At 44.6% G+C, this 18899-nt stretch overlaps 1 protein-coding gene across 4 annotated transcripts in view; it reads left to right on the top strand.

Moving 5' to 3' along the window:
* Nucleotides 1–18899, top strand: part of COL16A1 (collagen type XVI alpha 1 chain) — a 717464-nt gene that overhangs the window by 647384 nt on the left and 51181 nt on the right. The gene's annotated exons all lie outside the window — the stretch shown is intronic.

Genomic DNA, 18899 nt, shown 5'->3' with positions numbered 1-18899 from the left:
TATGTTATTGTTAGCATAATTACGCATTATTGTGTCTTAGTCTGTGTAAAATGTATTTCTGGGGTGGCCTGTGTGTGAACACCGCATTTATGCTGTGATGTGCAGTAGTATGTGCACACTGTATCTTTGGCCTGTATGTTAGTGTGTGCAAACAGAATCCATATTATCATACATTTGTAACTGATGCTTCTTCGTGCATATTCCTCATCATGAATACTTCCCAGGCCGCCAGCTGCATCCAGAAGATTTCTTTGCAATGCATGTTCACTGTAACCAGGTTCACTGGTGTGGTTCCTGGCTCAGATCTGTTTGATTTTATTAGTGAACATGACAGGTCCATAAAGGCACTAAATATCTGTACCTTCTTTACGCTTCACAGCTCCTAGTATCCAAGCTGAGTTTTTAAATCTTTTCTTGTTAATTTTGATTTGGATCCCGATATTCACAAAATCAGGATTGAAGCCTTTTTTTGCAAAGTCAAGAACAAATTGGAGTGCTTTTAGTTTTAAGTGCCATTGATCTGTGAATTATCTGCATTCATTTTCATTGGGACAGTTGTATCTTGACAATTGCACTGCCCTGGATTCACAAAAAATGTGGTCTCCCATCTACAGTTGCTGAGGGTTGATTTAGGACATTGGCCTTTTTAGACATGTACTTATTTGCAACTGTTGAATGTGCACATGATTAACATTGTGTTAATTATTTTCTCTTTCCACCTTGGCCTTTCTCCCAAATTATTTTTTCTCTTTTATTGTTGCCCTTTTGGTATGTTGTAACCATTTTACAAATCATACTGCAGTTTTTAAGTTTTGTATCGTGCTTTATCATAAAGAGTTTTAAAAAAGGTAATAAAATGTCAGGTACTCTAAAGCATGTTTGAGAAATAAAGAAACATTTTATGGCCTCACATGGGTAAATATCACAATCTAAATGTATGAGCTGAGCTTGTCTACTAGTAGCCTTTAGTCAATATCCATCTACAAAAGATGCCATAACAACAAATATAACATAACAGATGCTGGCGTTTTTCCTCGTATCATGATAAATTTAAAAAGCATAGAAAAGGGTCAAAGGCGGGACACAGTGGACCCGATTCACAAAGGTAAAGATAGACTATTATTCCAAGTTTAGACCAAAAGTTAACTTTACAGCTTTTCGGTATTCAGAGAAGTAAGATATGAGTCATATCTTTACATCACCTCTGAGGGTTTCTTATCTTTATGAATACTGAAAAATCATAAGGTTAGAATTTTGGTCTAAATTTAGACCAAAAGTCTATCTTTACCTTTGTGATTCGGGCCCTATGTCTCTGATTCAGGCCAGGCCCATACCTGTAGTAGACAGATATTCTCCAGGTCAGTTTTCCTCTGCAGACAGCATCTTGGGAGTAGCTAAAGGTCTTTCAAGGTGCCCTATTGGCCATTTTTATTATGCCCTAAACTGGGACCTCTGGCATGGCCTTGGTGGGAACTCCTGTTGTGTTGGCTCACGCAGTCACTCAGCTCTACTTTAATTCAGACAGCTTCTACCCTTAGCCTGCCCTGCCCATGTCTTTCATCCCAACTAAAAATAAAAATCTGACAGGATCACCTTCAATAGCAGGTTTAACATAAGTACCAAGGCCCGATGATCCTGCTTCTTCTCTTCTACTCACTATTTGGAAAAAATAACTCTGTACTCAGTGCGTTTTAGGTAGAATCTAAAATATTCCTTTACTAGTGACCACCAAATATGTGGGGCTCCCCCAAGCCTAAGAACATCATAAAAGCCACCATGTCCTTCACACTGTTTTGTTCAATGCTGTCTTGCCTTGGCATTTGCTAAACTCAGCGCCTTTGTTGCTTTTCTAGCTTATCCCTGCCAATTCTGTCCTTGTCTCACTCCAAGCTGATATCACAACTATTTTTCAGAACCGGTCTTAATGTAACCTTGTTTTGCCTGAAGAGCAGCAACAACAGACATGATTTATTTAATGCCAGAAGAATATCAGCAAATTACTTAGTATAACAGGATATGTCCTTCATCAGCAGTAACTCACGGCCAGAGGCATTTTCAATATTCTCATAACTTTAATTCTGATAACAATGCAGAACATATCTCATTGAGGATGAGCATGATGAAACCATGACATGGAGAGAACACAGCTATGGGTCTTCTTCCAGTCCTACAGAAATATATCTGGTATAGATACATCACCAAAAGAAGATTTCTCTACTCCAGAAGACCCACCTTCTGAAACACATGTTTTTTTTTTTATAACACCTGGGATAAAGAAGGGAGCCGAATCTTAATAAATGCAATCAAACACTACCCACAAAAAAAAAAAATCTGTTCAGTGAGATACCCGATCGCTAGAAACCATGAGTCTGAAAACGTTATGCATTTTTATGATGTGCTACACATCAAGATCCAACTTATTTGATAGAAGCCCCATTCCATGCCTATGGTTGGGAGACAGATGGCAAAGGAGATCAGGCTAGCTCTAGCTAAGCCATACTTCCCATCTAAGTCTGGTGAATCAGTAAGTTGCAGAAATGTTAGACTTATACGACAACACCCCAAGATAGAAAGGTTATATTCTTAGGCTACAAGCTGTGCACATATAGAAACTTTGAACCAGGATATAAAAAGGAACTTATCTGCTTCCATGATACTCTCAAGCCTTAAAGGAAAAGCCAGCACCCACCATACAGGAACTCATTAGAGGGCCGTTTCTCAGCAGCTGTAAAATGGAAAACACACTGCTAAAGAGCTGATCCACACAGGACTTGATACAGTTAACGTAGTGACTCCTTTAATTTCCTTGGGAGTGGTACTCCAGCACCATAAATGAATGCACCTTACTGGGGTTTCTGATAGTCTACAAGACAGCGTTGCCAATAATCCCTTAGTTGTTGGCTTCAGCTCATTGGAGAGAAGTCACATAGATCTCTTGAGTGGCATAAGCAAACTTGGTTGTGGTCATAACCCATGCCTCACAATCTGCCTCACCAAGAAGACACTTTTATCAGTAATCCAAGAAGTTCTGAGCTATAGTTATGTTTTTATCGGGCTATGCCAACTGCCACAATCTACCTCACAGTTGTTTTCTCTTTGTTGCTTCAGCAGACACTCAAGTATAGGCAGTAAACATTACTAGATAACCTCCTCCCCTACACCTAGAACATCAAAGCCATTATGAAAGTTTGCAAAGAAGTTCATGACATCCCAGTGGGACCTTGGTGTCAGATTTTTTGTGCAGATTGAGGGAGGTTACTTACTTCTGATCATCTGATCGAGTTTCTCCCACATGGTTCACGGATGACCCCACCAGTCCCTCACTGCTCCCCCCTCATACAAACATCTTGATACAGGAGGTTTCCATGATTCAAACGAAGGGAGCCAATGAGATTGTTCCCAACTCAGAAAGAGAGAAACAGTGCACTCAAGATACTGTATCATTAAGGCTCTCAGTTTTCGTTTTTACTGATTAATGCATACTGATACTTTCAGAAAACTAATGTTTTCCTTTCTATATTTATTTTTTAAAAGTCGAAAATATGCTCTTATTTTGAATATATCACCACCCTGTTACTCATGATTACCTGGAAAATAACTAATGGCACCCTCTTACTTTCTTATGCCTCAGGTAAGGCACTTCATAAGACTGTGGCCTGATTTAGATCTTGGCAGATGGAATACTGTAAAAATACATGATGGATATCCAGTCTGCCATTTTACGACCCCCATAGAATATAATGGGACCATAATATGACGGACCGGATATCCGTTACGTTTGTATTCCCCTCTGCCGATATCTAACTCAGGCCCTACCTCTGGCATTTTAGAAACAGAATCAGTTCTATAATTTGCAGCTTCAACGACAAGGATTGACCACAGCTTAAGAGCATCAGAAGCATACCTGCTGCTATAGCAGCCTTCTTTTGCTCATTTTAACCTTCTTGATGGGATCACTAAGTGAGCCTGCCTCTCTCGTTTGCTACAGCACTTGACATTAGTAACAGTTACATTTGGGAGGCGTGCAGCGAGTTGCAGGCACTATCTTTTTTTACAATTGTTTCCAGGGCAAAACCCACATTTTTACAGAACGTAGTGTCAGAATTCGAATTCTTTAGGAAGATAACCCTTTCAGGCTTTTTAACCATCTCCTTCAAATTTCTGTAGTCCTTTAACGTGATGACTTGAGCTCCTTCTCTTCCTTTGATGCTGCTTTGTGAGTAAGTCGTAACTAATCTATAGAAATAAATATCCCTCAGAAGAATTATGGATTGACCTTCTTCAGCATTCTTTCGTATGGATACAATTCTTCCTATAGATTCCTCCTAGACCTCCTGCCTCCCCACGTACTAAATGCATGTTAATTATTTTTTTCATGTTCCACCTGTTATCTTTATCGTTTATTCTACCTCTGTCTATTTCTGGTCTGGTATCTGTGAAGTGCATTCAAGTAGGCAGAACAAATGCCATTGGTGCCAGCTAGTCACTCTTTGAACCTGATTTATTACTTTGAGGAAGATATCCTGGTGCCACAACAGCACCTCCTGGCACTGGAGAATGGGAACCGGGCCTGGGAAGGGTTTATGATGAGAATCTGATGACTTGTGTCCATTTAGTTTGGAAGATATTAGGCCTTGATGTCAATGAACATGCAAAGCATTTCTGCTGTCATGTTCGTGGGCACTAACTGAACCTGTTTTGTGACTAGTATGTTGTATGGTGCACATGTTATGTGTGCTTTATGAGGGCACACTGTGCTACAGGGGGATTTTTTATGATGACAGTGAAAATGCATCCAAAATCAGAGGTATCTGTGGGTGATTGCAAACTAAGGGCATGATTTATATTTTGGCAGATTGTTTACTCTATCACAAATGTGACAGATATTGTGTCCACTTTATTACAAGTGCATTATATGCTATGTCACTTGAAATAAAGCGCCCGGGATATCTGTTACGTTTGTGACGGAATAATTCCTCTACCAAACTCTAAATCAGGCCCTTAGTCTGTGAATTGGAATGAATTGATGAACTCACTAAATGTCATTGTCTGCCTTCTTTTTTATGATCAATATGTGCTTAAAATATTGTTCTATGTCTACTGCAAGTATGGTTTAGAAGTGTGCTTGAGATGAGGATTTGTTTTGTGGTGTGTGTTTGAGGAGTGACTTTGTAATAGGTTTGCTTGGGTGTTGTGTGACTTTATGAAAAGGGTGAATGCTGGTAGAGGCAGAATGTGCAAAATACAAGGCCCAGGTGTGGCTTTTTCAGAAGAGTGTGTCTTGTGGCACATCTTATTTAGCAGAATGTGTACCTCATAAGTGGCTGTTTAAGCCAGCCATTTGATTGACGTGAGTCTATATTAGCAGAGTGTCTTCTGGACAGGAAGCTGTATAGGTAATGTATTTGCTTCAGCTGTTACTATGAGCAGGGTTTGTGCTTTATGACCAAATAAACAGAGATTTTGGTTGTGGTGTGTCCTTGCCTCATCGCTATGTGACAAATATGTTTGTCTGAGATATTGTTATATGAACAAGGCTTATGTTGGAGATATGGGGGTATGGTGAGGCGTATATCTGTAAAATGGATCCTTGAGCTGGGCGTTTCCTTGAAATTTAGTTGTGTGAATTGGGTGTGTGTTTGAATTCTGGCTGTAGAAACAGGGTGTATGTTTGAGATATGCCATTAAAAACAGGGTGTGTATGTGGGCTACAGGTGGGCATGCCAGGTGTGTAATAGATAGCTGTATGTGTTAGTGATGTGGCTGTATTAGAGTGCATTTTCAAAATGTATGTGCATGTTTAGGATTAGTGTTTTATGACTGAATGAGCAGAGTGTGTTTGAGGGATATCCTTGAGGAATGGCTGTGTGAATAGGGTGTGTGTTTGAGACATGGCTACATAAACAGGGCTTTATGAACAGTGTTACCTTGACATATCACTTTATAAACAGGGTGTGTGTTTGGCTTAGTGCTGTGACAGAGAAAGGTCTCCTGCATGGCTCCGGAGAGCATGCATCCCTACCTCAAGTTCATTATAGCAACCTCTGTAGTTTGTTAATCTCCCATCTCAGCACAAATAACAATCATGAGTGTGCACTGGAGATACTTCTGTATGATGGGTTACAACTCAGACTGGTGCCCTGTAGTAAGGAGGAGCACACTATGTGCACTCTCCTTACCAGACCCATAAGGCTACAAAGTGCTAAGTGGGTCAGTAACCTGTGACTTAAGTTGGAGATCAGCTGGGGAATGGAAGGATCTCCCCTTTGGAGGTAAAAATACACGTTGTCTTGCATTGGGAGGTTCTCACAACTCATACTTAGCTTTTCTAGATTTTAACGTGCATTACAAGAATTTTGTACTAACTATGGCACCACAACATGCCCTCTTGACAGTCCTGACTGCCTGTAAGCAGCCCATAAATGTCAGAAGGCATTTGATGACTTAAAGGTCACACTCTGCAGTGTACCGGTCTTGATGACCCTGGATTACAGTTAACTCCTTTTCGTGCAGACTGATTCTTCTGATGAGGGAACTAGGGCGGTGATTGTCCTTCTTAATAAGATGGGGAGCATCCAGTAGTCTTTCTCAGTCTCAGACTTTCATCTAGAGAACAGAACTGGGCTCCCATTGATAAAGACTTGGTATGGGTCTTCAACAGGTTGAGGCATTACTTGTTACAAGCCACGTTTGTGGCACAAATGGATCATAAACCACTCAAGGGGTTGAGAATTATTGTTCGAGATTGGGCCTGTAGTTGGGAGAAGTATGCAACCTCTTCAAGTAGGGACCACAGTCTTAGTCAGGGTAAGTCAGATACACCCTTTAAATTAATCTGTGCTCATGATTTAGTAGCTGGCACAGAGCAGGCAGGCTTATCTTAAAAGGCAATGTGTAAAGTATTTGTGCAACACCCACACACAGTAACACAATGAAAACACCACAAAAGACTCCACACATGTTTTAGAAAAATAGAGAATATTTAGCTGAATAATACAAGATCAAAATGACAAAAATCCAATCAGTAGAAGTAGTTATATTATTTTTTTTAAGAGTAAAGCAAATATAGTGCTCAGAAGTTAATAGTGCTAAAAGGTTACTTGAGGTCGCGCTAGACCAGGGTGAATCCAAAGTTCTGGCCGACCGCGATGGAGGGCAGGTCGGCTACAGGCCGAGGCATAGCCACTGAAAAAGTACCTTGGATGGAGCAAGCATCGGTTTTGAAGTCTTAATGCATCGGTTCCGATCCATGCAGACGGGTAGATGCATCGGCGTTAGCCTCGCAGGGGTGCCCTCAAATCTGCGCTGTGTTATCATTGAACCCCACAGTAGGATCCTGCATCATCGTTGAATCAGCACTGCGTTGGCGTCAAAGGGCACTGCGTTGGTTCCAAATGACGCAACACCTGGATGTGTAGATTCTTGCAGAGAAACACCTGCAAAACCCATGTGTGAGGCCCAGGACTGGATTGGCACCTGAGGCAAGGGTAAGACTCCCAGATGGCAGAGTCCAGCAGCAGAAACAGAGTTGTAAGAAGTCATTGATGGCCCTGAGACCTCAGAAACAGGAGGCAAGCCATCAAGCCCTTGGAGTCACTCCGGATTCAAGTGGGATGAGTCCAGTCCTCATCCTCTGCAGGAAAGATATTAGTAGGCAGCTGGGTAAGCTCAGCAAAGCAGTGAAGCTGTTCCTTCAAAACAGTCAATCAAGCAGAGTGGCAATCCTTGTAGCACCGCAGTCCTTACTCCTGGCAGAGTTCTTCACAGGTCTAGTAGTGATTTGTCTTGGTAGGGTCAGAGCTCCAGTACTTATACCCAAATGTGCCTTTGAAGTGGGAGTGACTGTAAGGCAGCTCCTTGAAATGTACGGCTCCTCCTCTCATCGCAGCCTTAACTCCAGACTTACCAGTAGGTGGTAATCAGCCCTTTGTGTGGGACAGAGGACACTGTCTATTAAAGTGTAAATGTCAGGTGCCCTCCCTCTTTCTGCCCAAGAAGAGCTATCAGAATGCAGATGAGTTCTCTATCACATCCAACCTTCCTGTGTTTGTGGCTTTCTAGAGGGAAAGCACAAAGTGTATATTGGAGACAGGCTGCAAGGTACACAGAGCAGTAAGAGCAGAGAAATGCCCACTTTCTAAAATAGTAATGCTAAATCTAACTTTACCATTAAATATGGTGTATAATTACCATCCAAAGATATGAAACATGATGCAGCTACTCTTTTCTCATCAGGAATTACAGCTTAAAAGTGTATTAAGGAATTCTCAATGCTGGCCTCTGATAGGAGTATGCCTCACAGTAGTGAACAATGACTTTGGGAGTTTTTCATTACTAGGACATGTAAAACATAAAAGTACATGTCCTACCTTTTTTCTTACATAGCACCTTATCCTATGGGCTACCAAGGGCCTACCTTAGGGGTGACATATATGTAATAAAAGGGGAGTTCAAGTCTTGGCATGGGGTTTTAAATGCCAAAGCGAAGTGGCAGTGAAACTGCACACACAGGCTCTGCAATTTCAGGCCTAAGTCATGTTTAAGGGCTACTGAAGTTAGTGGCACAATCAGTACTGCAGGCCCACCAGTAGCATTTAATCTACAGGCCATAGGTATATGGTATACCACTTTACAAGGGACTTAGAAGTAAATTAAATACGCCAATTGTGTATACATTAATGATACCATGTTTAGGGGAGAAGCACATGCACTTTATCACTTTTCAGCAGTGGTAAAGTTCTTTTGGTCCTAAGGCCAGCAAAAAGATACTGCGAAAATGTGAGGCAGACAAAGAAAAAGATTGGGGGGAAGACCACCCTAAGGCTGTCAGGTCTAACCATTATGAATAGATATAATGGCAGGTTGCTCCAGCAGTCACTCCCTGTAAAGAAATGGCTCCCTGTTTCAGTTACCCCCCACTTTTTGCCTGATACTGATGCTGACTTGACTGAGAAGTGTGCTGGGACCCTGCTAACCAGGCCCCAGAACCAGTGTTCTTTCACCTAAAATGTACCATTGTCTCCACAATCGGCACAACCCTTGCACCCAGGTAAGTCCCTTGTAGCTGGTACCCCTGGTACCAAGGGCCCTGATGCCAGGGAAGGTCTCTAAGGGCTGCAGCATGTCTTATGCCACCCTAGGGACCCCTCACTCAGCACAGACACACTGCTTGCCAGCTTGTGTGTGCTGGTGGGGAGAAAATGACTAAGTCGACATGGCACTCCCCTCAGGGTGCCATGCCAACCTCACACTGCTTGTGGCATAGGTAAGTCACCCCTCTAGCAGGCCTTACAGCCCTAAGGCAGGGTGCACTATACCACAGGTGAGGGCATATGTGCATAAGCACTATGCCCCTACAGTGTCTAAGCAAAACCTTAGACATTGTAAGTGCAGGGTAGCCATAAGAGCATATGGTCTGGGAGTCTGTCAAAAACGAACTCCACAGCTCCATAATGGCTACACTGAATACTGGGAAGTTTGGTACCAAACTTCTCAGAATAATAAACCCACACTGATGCCAGTGTTGGATTTATTAAAAAATGCACACAGAGGGCATCTTAGAGATGCCCCCTGTATTTTACACAATTGTTCAGTGCAGGACTGACTGGTCTCTGCCAGCCTGCTGCTGAGAGATGAGTTTCTGACCCCATGCGGTGAGAGCCTTTGTGCTCTCTGAGGACAGAAACAAAGCCTGCTCTGGGTGGAGGTGCTTCACACCTCCCCCCTGCAGGAACTGTAACACCTAGCAGTGAGCTTCAAAGGCTCAAGCTTCGTGTTACAATGCCCCAGGGCACTCCAGCTAGTGGAGATGCCCGCCCCCTGGACCCAGCCCCCACTTTTGGCGGCAAGTCCAGGAGAGATAATGATAAAAAAAAAGGAGGAGTCACTGGCCAGTCAGGACAGCCCCTATGGTGTCCTGAGCTGAGGTGACTCTGACTTTTAGAAATCCTCCATCTTGTAGAAGGAGGATTCCCCCAATAGGAATAGGGATGTGCCCCCCTCCCCTCAGGGAGGAGGCACAAAGAGGGTGTACCCACCCTCAAGGACAGTAGCCATTGGATACTGCCCTCCCAGACCTAAACACACCCCTAAATTCAGTATTTAGGGGCTCCCCAGAACCTAGGAACTCAGATTCCTGCAACTTACCGAAGAAGAAGACTGCTGAGCTGAAAACCCCTGCAGAAGAAGAAAGAAGACACCAACTGCTTTGGCCCCAGTCCTACCGGCCTGTCTCCTGCCTTCTAAAGAAACCTGCTCCAGCGACGCTTTCTCAAGGACCAGCGACCTCTGAATCCTCAGAGGACTGCCCTGCTTCAAGAGGAACAAGAAACTCCCGAGGACAGCGGACCTGCTCCAAAAAGACTGCAACTTTGTTACAGAGGAGCAGATTTAAAGACCCCTGCAATCCCCGCAAGAAGCGTGAGACTTGCAACACTGCACCCGGCGACCCCGACTCGACTGGTGGAAAAACAACACCTCAGGGAGGACCCTCCGGCAACTCTGAGACTGTGAGTAACCAAAGTTGTCCCCCCTGAGCCCCCACAGCGACGCCTGCAGAGGGAATCCCGAGGCTCCCCCTGACCGCGACTGCCTGACTCTAAAATCCAGACAGCTGGAAAAGACCCTGCACCCGCAGCCCCCAGCACCTGAAGGATCGGAACTTCAGTGCAGGAGTGACCCCCAGGAGGCCCTCTCCCTCGCCCAGGTGGTGGCTACCCCGAGGAGCCCCCCCCCTTGCCTGCCTGCACCGCTGAAGAGACCCCTTGGTCTCCCATTGATTTACATTGCGAACCCGACGCTTGTTTGCACACTGCACCCGGCCGCCCCCGTGGTGCTGAGGGTGTACTTTCTGTGTGGACTTGTGTCCCCCCCGGTGCCCTACAAAACCCACCTGGTCTGCCCTCCGAAGACGCGGGTACTTACCTGCTGGCAGACTGGAACCGGGGCACCCCCTTCTCTCCATTGAAGCCTATGTGTTTTGGGCACCACTTTGAACTCTGCACCTGACCGGCCCTGAGCTGCTGGTGTGGTGACTTTGGGGTTGCTCTGAACCCCCAACGGTGGGCTACCTTGGACCCCAATCTTAACCCCGTAGGTGGTTTACTCACCTGCAAAAACTAACATTACTTTACCTCCCCCAGGAACTGTGAAAATTGCAGTGTCCACTTTTAAAACAGCTTATTGTGTTTTATGTAAAAAGTATATATGCTACTGTGATTATTCAAAGTTCCTAAAATACTTACCTGCAATACCTTTCAAATGAGATATTACATGTAGAATTTGAACCTGTGGTTCTTAAAATAAACTAAGAAAATATATTTTTCTATAACAAAACCTATTGGCTGGATTTGTCTCTGAGTGTGTGTTCCTCATTTATTGCCTGTGTGTATGTACAACAAATGCTTAACACTACTCCTTTGATAAGCCTACTGCTCGACCACACTACCACAAAATAGAGCATTAGTATTATCTCTTTTTGCCACTATCTTACCTTAAGGGGAACCCTTGGACTCTGTGCATGCTATTCCTTACTTTGAAATAGCACATACAGAGCCAACTTCCTACACTCCCTTTACGGGGATTTGACTACACTGGGCAGGGTTATAGCACAAGAATGTAGATACACTTTCCCCATGGTTTTTGCAGTCCAGTGACTGGGCTTCTCCCACTGTTGAATAAGCCCCAGGGCATTCTAATCTGGGGAGACGCAACTGTTGGGATGGAAAAGGTCCAATACATGGCTCCGGATAGCATGTTCCCCTTCTTGCTCTGTAGATTTTTGACTCTCAGCACACAGTCACATGTGTGCAGTGAAGGTGTTATTGTGGCACGGATTAAGAAAAAGACCATGGGGTCATTTCGACCCCGGCGGGCGGCAGGCGCCGCCCGCCGGGCGGAGACCGCCAGAAGACCGCACCGCGGTCAAATGACCGCGGCGGTCATTCTGACTTTCCCGCTGGGCGGGCGGGCGACTGCCAAAAGGCCGCCCACCCGCCCAGCGGGAAAGCCCCAGCAACGATGAAGCCGGCTCCGAATGGAGCCGGCGGAGTTGCTGGTGTGCTACGGGTGCTGTGGCACCCGTCGCGATTTTCAGTGTCTGCTCTGCAGACACTGAAAATCAGAATGGGGCCCTGTTAGGGGGCCCCTGCAGTGCCCATGCCAGTGGCATGGGCATTGCAGGGGCCCCCAGGGGCCCCACGACACCCGTTCCCGCCAGCCTCTTCCTGGCGGTGTAAACCGCCAGGAACAGGCTGGCGGGAAGGGGGTCGGAATCCCCATGGCGGCGCTGCTTGCAGCGCCGCCGTGGAGGATTCCCTGGGGCAGGGGAAAACCGGCGGGAAACCGCTGGTTCCCCTTTTCTGACCGCGGCTTTACCGCCACGGTCAGAATTGCCCCAGAAGCACCGCCAGCCTGTTGGCGGTGCTTCCTCCGTCCCCGCCAGGGTCGGAATGAGGCCCCATGTCTCTTTAGTCTGGAATGGTACACTGTCTACTTATTGAGACTTTGGCCATGACCAGCCGTGACAGTCAGCTCATCAGGATGTGAGTGATGGTAGCAATCAAGTTTCTAGTTCATGGAACAAATGTAAATAGTGTGTGAGATACATGTGGCCATAGTCACATTGTTATCCATTTTGTGTTTTCACTACCCAAGTGGTACCTAAATAGGGTGCTGGAGAGTGCCCAGATAGCAGATGAGAATTTCAGGGTTCTTCCAGGACACTTAAGGGATCCTTTGTCGTTTGGGCTGTGAAGCACAAAGGGAAGGGAACAGAGAGCCCATTGAAATCTAGGGAGTTTCCCTAGCCCTCCTCTCTCTCCACCACCCACTGATTAACAGATAGCTAAATGGGACTGCCTCCCTCTCTGACAGGAGACTCCCAGCTCCACTCTACTTTCATGCTATCACCTAGCAGCAAAGACCTAGGCTGGACTTGTCGGAGTGGAATTAGCAAAAGAGGAAGAACTACTTAGAAAAGGGTATCAGAAATGAGTGTTGGAACATTGATATAAAGAGGAAACAGCCAAGTGTGTAAAGGTTATGTGCCAGAATCAGGTATCTCCACATCATTGGCAACTTAGAAACTCTCTGTGAATTAAGGTTGGGGTATCTTCACCAACGCTCCTTGTCAGGTTTGAGACCATTAACCTGGGGAACGTTGTCCAAGACCATTAGGAGGGACACAGCCTATCTCCTCCTTTGAGGGATAACACTGTCTTACTGCTCAAGAGGGACACCAGAGTTACCCTTGCATGAGGAAGATGTTGCTTGGAAGGAGATGGGCCATGAAGGAACTTATGCGGGACAAGCGATAGATGTCCTCCGCACCCAGAAAAGATGTGTACCTTTCTGCCAGGGTGAGGCCCAGGGATTCCCAAAATGTGCCCACAGCATGAACTGAACTATCTGCCCTCACAATCAAAAAGCAGGGAATAAATAAATAAAAAGCAATTTCTATTGCAAAACTAAATGCCCAAGAAATATCAAGGCACTAGAAGATGCCGGCCACATCCCCTTGAGGGAAGTACTGAAGTACTGAAGTTCTGGAGGAAATCCTGCATCAATAAAGAGCCCCCCCCCCAGCCTCTCCCCAAGTAGAACTATACAGCCTGTTCAGGGTTTTTGCACAATGGCTATGTTAAATAGGTTTTCCGTGGGAACAGCCTTGGATATTGTCCAGTAAATGCTAGACGTTTTTGAACCATCTGACATACTATGTACAATAATAGGTTGTATGTGATTTAGTAAAGTACTACTTTTTCAAAGACAAATCACTGGCTCAACAATGAATTATCAATTTGTATTGATTGGTTTGTTGCATTCTGATGACTCTCTCACCCTACACCATTTCCTGAGTAAGAGTTCATTAACCGTAAGGTTAGTGCTCAGTTTGGGCTCAGTAGTAATGTAGTAAAAGGCTGTGATTGGTACAGTCAGAGCACTGTAACCCCTGATTACCCTGGGACTCTTGAAAAAGTATGTTTGAGAGCAGTTGGTATGAACAGGTTGTGTACTTGACACATGGGTGTATGAGCTGGGTTTGTGTTTGATATATGATTATATGAGCAGGGAGTGTGTGTTAGATATAGCTTTTTTAACAGGGTCTGCATTTGAAATATGGTTATACGATCAGTTTTGGTAGATGCTTGTTTCCGCAGAGTCTTCATCCTTACATTTTCTTCTTGGCCTTTAAAAAGTATCTGGATTATGTCCCCAGCAATATCTCCTTAACACTGCTAGTTCATGCCAGCGAGGCTCTAGCCATGGGTCCTTCTAACTTCTGTACATATGACAGCATGCCACCCTGTGACAGTAGCATGTGGCATTTTGCATCTAAACAGGACACCTACTCACAAGTGTGTGCAGATGCATACCCAAATAGTTTGTTGAACTAAGGCAAGAAAGGAGGAGTCCCAGTCTTCGTCATGAACAAGCTAACAATGATTTGTTTCAAGTGGAGGTTCGATAAAGGCTATGCTGGAGATCAACACCCTTGCCCTTTGAAATGCTTTTGAGAGTTCACAGGGCAAAGCCAATGACACCAGCGTTACATGCATTAGTGGCTGTGGCCTTGGTGCATGAACTGGTGGACATCAGAACTCATTTGGTGCTGCTTTCAGCAAATACAAAAAGACTGTCAAGAACAGAGCTATTGAACTCGTAGCTTTGGGCACTGTGATGCCAATGATGCAATCAGCCTTGCCATCGGTGCTGGCTGTGAAGTAGGCAGGATTGACTGCATATAAAACTCCCATCATGGAACAGGCAATTTCTGAAATCTGCAATGAAGAGAATAGACATTCCCTTGATAAGTTCCAGGTAGAACACTTGGATGTCCCACAAATGTTTGCTCATTTCAATCCACATTTTGGATAATTCTCTGATGATCTTGAAATGATGTTTGCACAACCAATGAATGACAACACTATGACAGTGGGGCAGAAAATATGCTTCCTTCCATGGATTACTACAAGGGTTTATTTATATTTAGACCTTCACAATTCCATAAATAAATAAACAACCATGGATGGTGACTTTCAATACCCTGCTGCCTTTCTGACAGAAGAATGCAGCTCTATTGCTCTGGTTCCTAGAAACGCCTCCAAGACACTGGAACAGCTGTTGACAACTGTGAAAGTGAAGTTAGCGATGTTCACATACCGCAGTACTCTGTTTGAGCATTAAAGCCTCTGTAAGCTTTCTTAAAAGACATATTGACAATATTCTGGTGGCATGAGAAAAAGCTGAGTTCTGCTTCATCCTTTTGTAGCCAACTACCACATTGTCATTGACAGCTCTTTGTGGCATTACATTTTTGCCAGCTCATGCTACTGACAAGCTTAGCGGTACAGGGAGTATCTGTAGATTTAAAGACAATTATCTTTCTAACTACGCTCCGGACAGGGAGTCTAAGAGCTCAATGCTATGGAGTGCAAGGTGGTTACTTCGAGGAGTCTAGTTTTTTGCACATCAGATACCTCTTGCCTATTATTAGCCATTAACCTGGGGAACTTTGTCCAAGACCATCTTGCCTATTATTAGCCATATATACACATTCTTTATGAGAGGTGTCAGCATTGCTTTGGCTCACTATGTCAAGGATGGTGCGTAGGTATCCAGGCACATTTTTAAGACTAGCCTAGACTCAACACAGAGGCTTGTTCTATAAGCACCACAGTAGACATCTGATGTTGTTTGAATGTTTTCCATGTGGTTTTCAGTGTATACACAGGTCAACATAAAGAATCTGCTGTTTGATGACAAAAGACTGTTCGTGGAAATATAGGTTTCTCTTTGGAAACCTTCAAGTAGCACTGCAATGGGATGATTGTTAGAGCTAGCCTACCTGAGAAAACAGTTTTAACAACACTATACTATAGAAATTGTCAGGGGTACTCCAAACTCGGTATTCCAGTCCACGACAGCTATCCCAGCCTCCTCCTCCTGTAATTTCAGCAACACAAAGAGTGTTCACGTTTCAGAAGCATACACCAGTAGCAAGCCTTGACCTTTTGCTCCAGCCCATGCCAACACAATATCTCTTTAAGCCAGTCTGGATGGTGTACAGCCTTGGAGTAGGTGGGTGAGAGGTGGCTTCCTCCATCACTGTAAAACCATAAACTCATATCCATGTGCTTGAAAGTGCCACGCATCCTGATCTCCCATTCTTCTCCTTCTCATCATGCAAACATATTGAATTAGATACATGCCTACCCTGAATAGAGCCATTCGAAGAGTTCTTCTAGAAAGATGGAAGGGATGTTTTCCCCTTCACTTCCTGACTCCTAAAAAAGGATTTGGGTCTGATAACATTCTCAAATCTCAAGCACCTCTATAAATGCTTGCGGAAAGAAAATTCAAGATGGTCACACTAGCACAAATTTTCTGTCCCTGGGACATTCAGAACTCGGTGTTGTCCTTGATCCTGCATGATGCATGTTTCCCCATTCCAGTGCTGGCATTTTGTATGCTTCACTTCATGATTAGAGTATTATAAATGTACAGTCCTCCCCTTTGGTTTAACTTCAGCTTCAAGCATATTCACAAATGTTGTGGCTTTACTGACAGCTCTTCCTCACAGAGCTGGCATACTGGTAGCGGCGGATCTTGTGGTAAGCCGGAGTCCCAGGCAGGTAGCAGTGGGGCTTCATGACTCCACTGGTGGCAAGAGCGCTCTTGCAGGCAGCCTTGGTAGCCAACTGTTTACAAGGCACTTTCCCTCCCGTTGACTTGCGGGTGGTCTGCTTGGTATGGGCCATCGCTAAAGCCTGAGCTGTCTCTGTATGACATACAAGATACTGTTTTTTTTCCATTTTACGACGACTGGCTGTTAAAGTCACCAATAACAGATATACTGAGTCAACATGTTAACAAACTTGGGACCATTTATCCCATTTAGAGTTATTCTTACAACTTCAAAAATCAAATCTGACATCCTCATGCCTCTTGAAGTTCATTAGGGTGGTGTTGAATATGTCTGTGGGAAAAGCCTTTCCCCTAGTGCCGACATCCCAGAACCTTCATGATATGATTTAAATGTATACTTCGTCAGTGAGTTTTCCTATTCTTTTAGGTCTGTGCTTGCTGGAGCTCTCGTTTCCCACACAGGGCTGAGAACAAGCTCCCTGAAATAATGGCCTTTCAGAAGCTAATGGACCAGTTTTTCCACATCATTCTGATTTTTTGAATACTGGTGTGTTGATACAATTTGATGACTGGCCAAATGTTTCAGCTGTGGAGGAGGGAGGAGGTCAAGATAGTATCTTACCGGATGCAAAGCTAACAAGATTGGGTGGTCACAAGCGCTACATCAAACTACCGCCCCCTATAAACATGTTGAAATTGAAAGAGATTCATTGGTATTGAATTCTTTTGATCCTTCCCTGTGAGAAACATGTACAAATAGCACTACAACTGGTTTCCTCTTGAAGAAACAAGGTGCTGTAACATTGAGTCTTCTGTGTGTGGATGCTCTGCATACATGGCACTACACCTCAAGCAACTAGATATGCATGGTGCCCCATCATTTGGTGGGTGCTCACAGCACGCAGCTGGGCACTTTTAGCAAGTTGAAGAGAGACCATGAGTGGGAGCTGAACACTGCAATGCTTACAACCATTTTGGAGTCATGTGCTTGGCACAAGTCTAGTCTGTTTACGACTTGGTGCTTATCTTTGAAAATAAAAAGAAACAATTTAATGGCATACTAGTTATCCCATCTTTTATTTTCCTACTTGCATTGGTGCAGAGGGGAGAAGAGTACCCATATGGATCTGTGCCATCATATCTGAAGAAGCTGGATGGACCCATGTCTGCAGTCAGACTGGCATCATCTACGATTATGGGGGGTAGAAATGGGGAAAATGTTTTTGAATCTAGTCCGACACCTGTTAAGAACATCCAAAGTTGTTGAATCATGTGGATGTAGACTATCAACTAGAAAGAGTGTAAGTAACATATTCTTTGTGCACTGACTGCAAGAGCTGGGTGTAAAATATAGGTGCATGTACAAGGCGTGTGTTGTGATGTGGATGGACGAAAAGGGTGTGTTTGTGTGAGAGAGAAAGAGAGATGTAGCTGTATAAGAAGTCTTTGTTCTTGAAATGTGATTATGTGAGCTGCGAGCGTGCTTGACCAATGGCCGTGAACAGCTGTCTGAGCAGCATATGTGCTTGACCTATAGCTGTGTAAAATGGGAGTGTGCTTGGCCTATTGCTCTCAAAAGCTATGGGGGCAGCATGTCTGTTTGAGCAATAGCTGTGTGGGCTGGGAGTGTGCTTAAGCTAAAGCTGTGAGAGCTGGGAGTGTGCTTGAACTAAAGCTGTGAATAGCTGTGAATAGCTGTGCGCGCAGCATGTGAACCATGAGCGTGCTAGAGCAGCGGTTGTGAATAGTCGTGTGAGTAGCATGCATGGGAGAGCTATATCTGTGTGACCTGGGAATGAGCTTGGGCTAAGGGTGTGAATAGCCGTTTAAGCAGCATGTGTGTCCGAGGTTTAGCTGTGTTAGCTAGAAGTGTGCTTGAGCTATCGCTGTGTGAGCAGTATGTGTGCTTAACATATAGCTCTATGAGCTTGGGCTATAGATGCGTGAGCTTGGAGTGTGCTTGAGCTATGGCTGTGAATAGCTGTGTAAGCAACATATATGCTTGAGCTATGCTACATGAGCTTGGAGTGTGCTTGAGCTATGACTGTGAATGGCTGTGTGGGCAGCATGTGTGCTTGAGCTATACTGCATGAGGGTGGAGTGTACTTGAGCTATGTCTGTGAGCAGCATGTGTGCTTGTGGTATAGCTGCGGGAGCTTGGAGTGTGCGTGAGCTTCGGGATGAATAGCTGTGCGAACAGAATGCACGCTTGAGCTTTAGCTGTGTGAGCTGGAAGTGTCCTTGAACTATAT

Source organism: Pleurodeles waltl, chromosome 3_1, assembly GCF_031143425.1.
Source record: "Pleurodeles waltl isolate 20211129_DDA chromosome 3_1, aPleWal1.hap1.20221129, whole genome shotgun sequence".
Taxonomy (NCBI): domain Eukaryota; kingdom Metazoa; phylum Chordata; class Amphibia; order Caudata; family Salamandridae; genus Pleurodeles; species Pleurodeles waltl.
The sequence above is the reverse complement of the archived record's forward strand: the minus strand, read 5'-3'. Positions and strand labels throughout refer to the sequence as shown.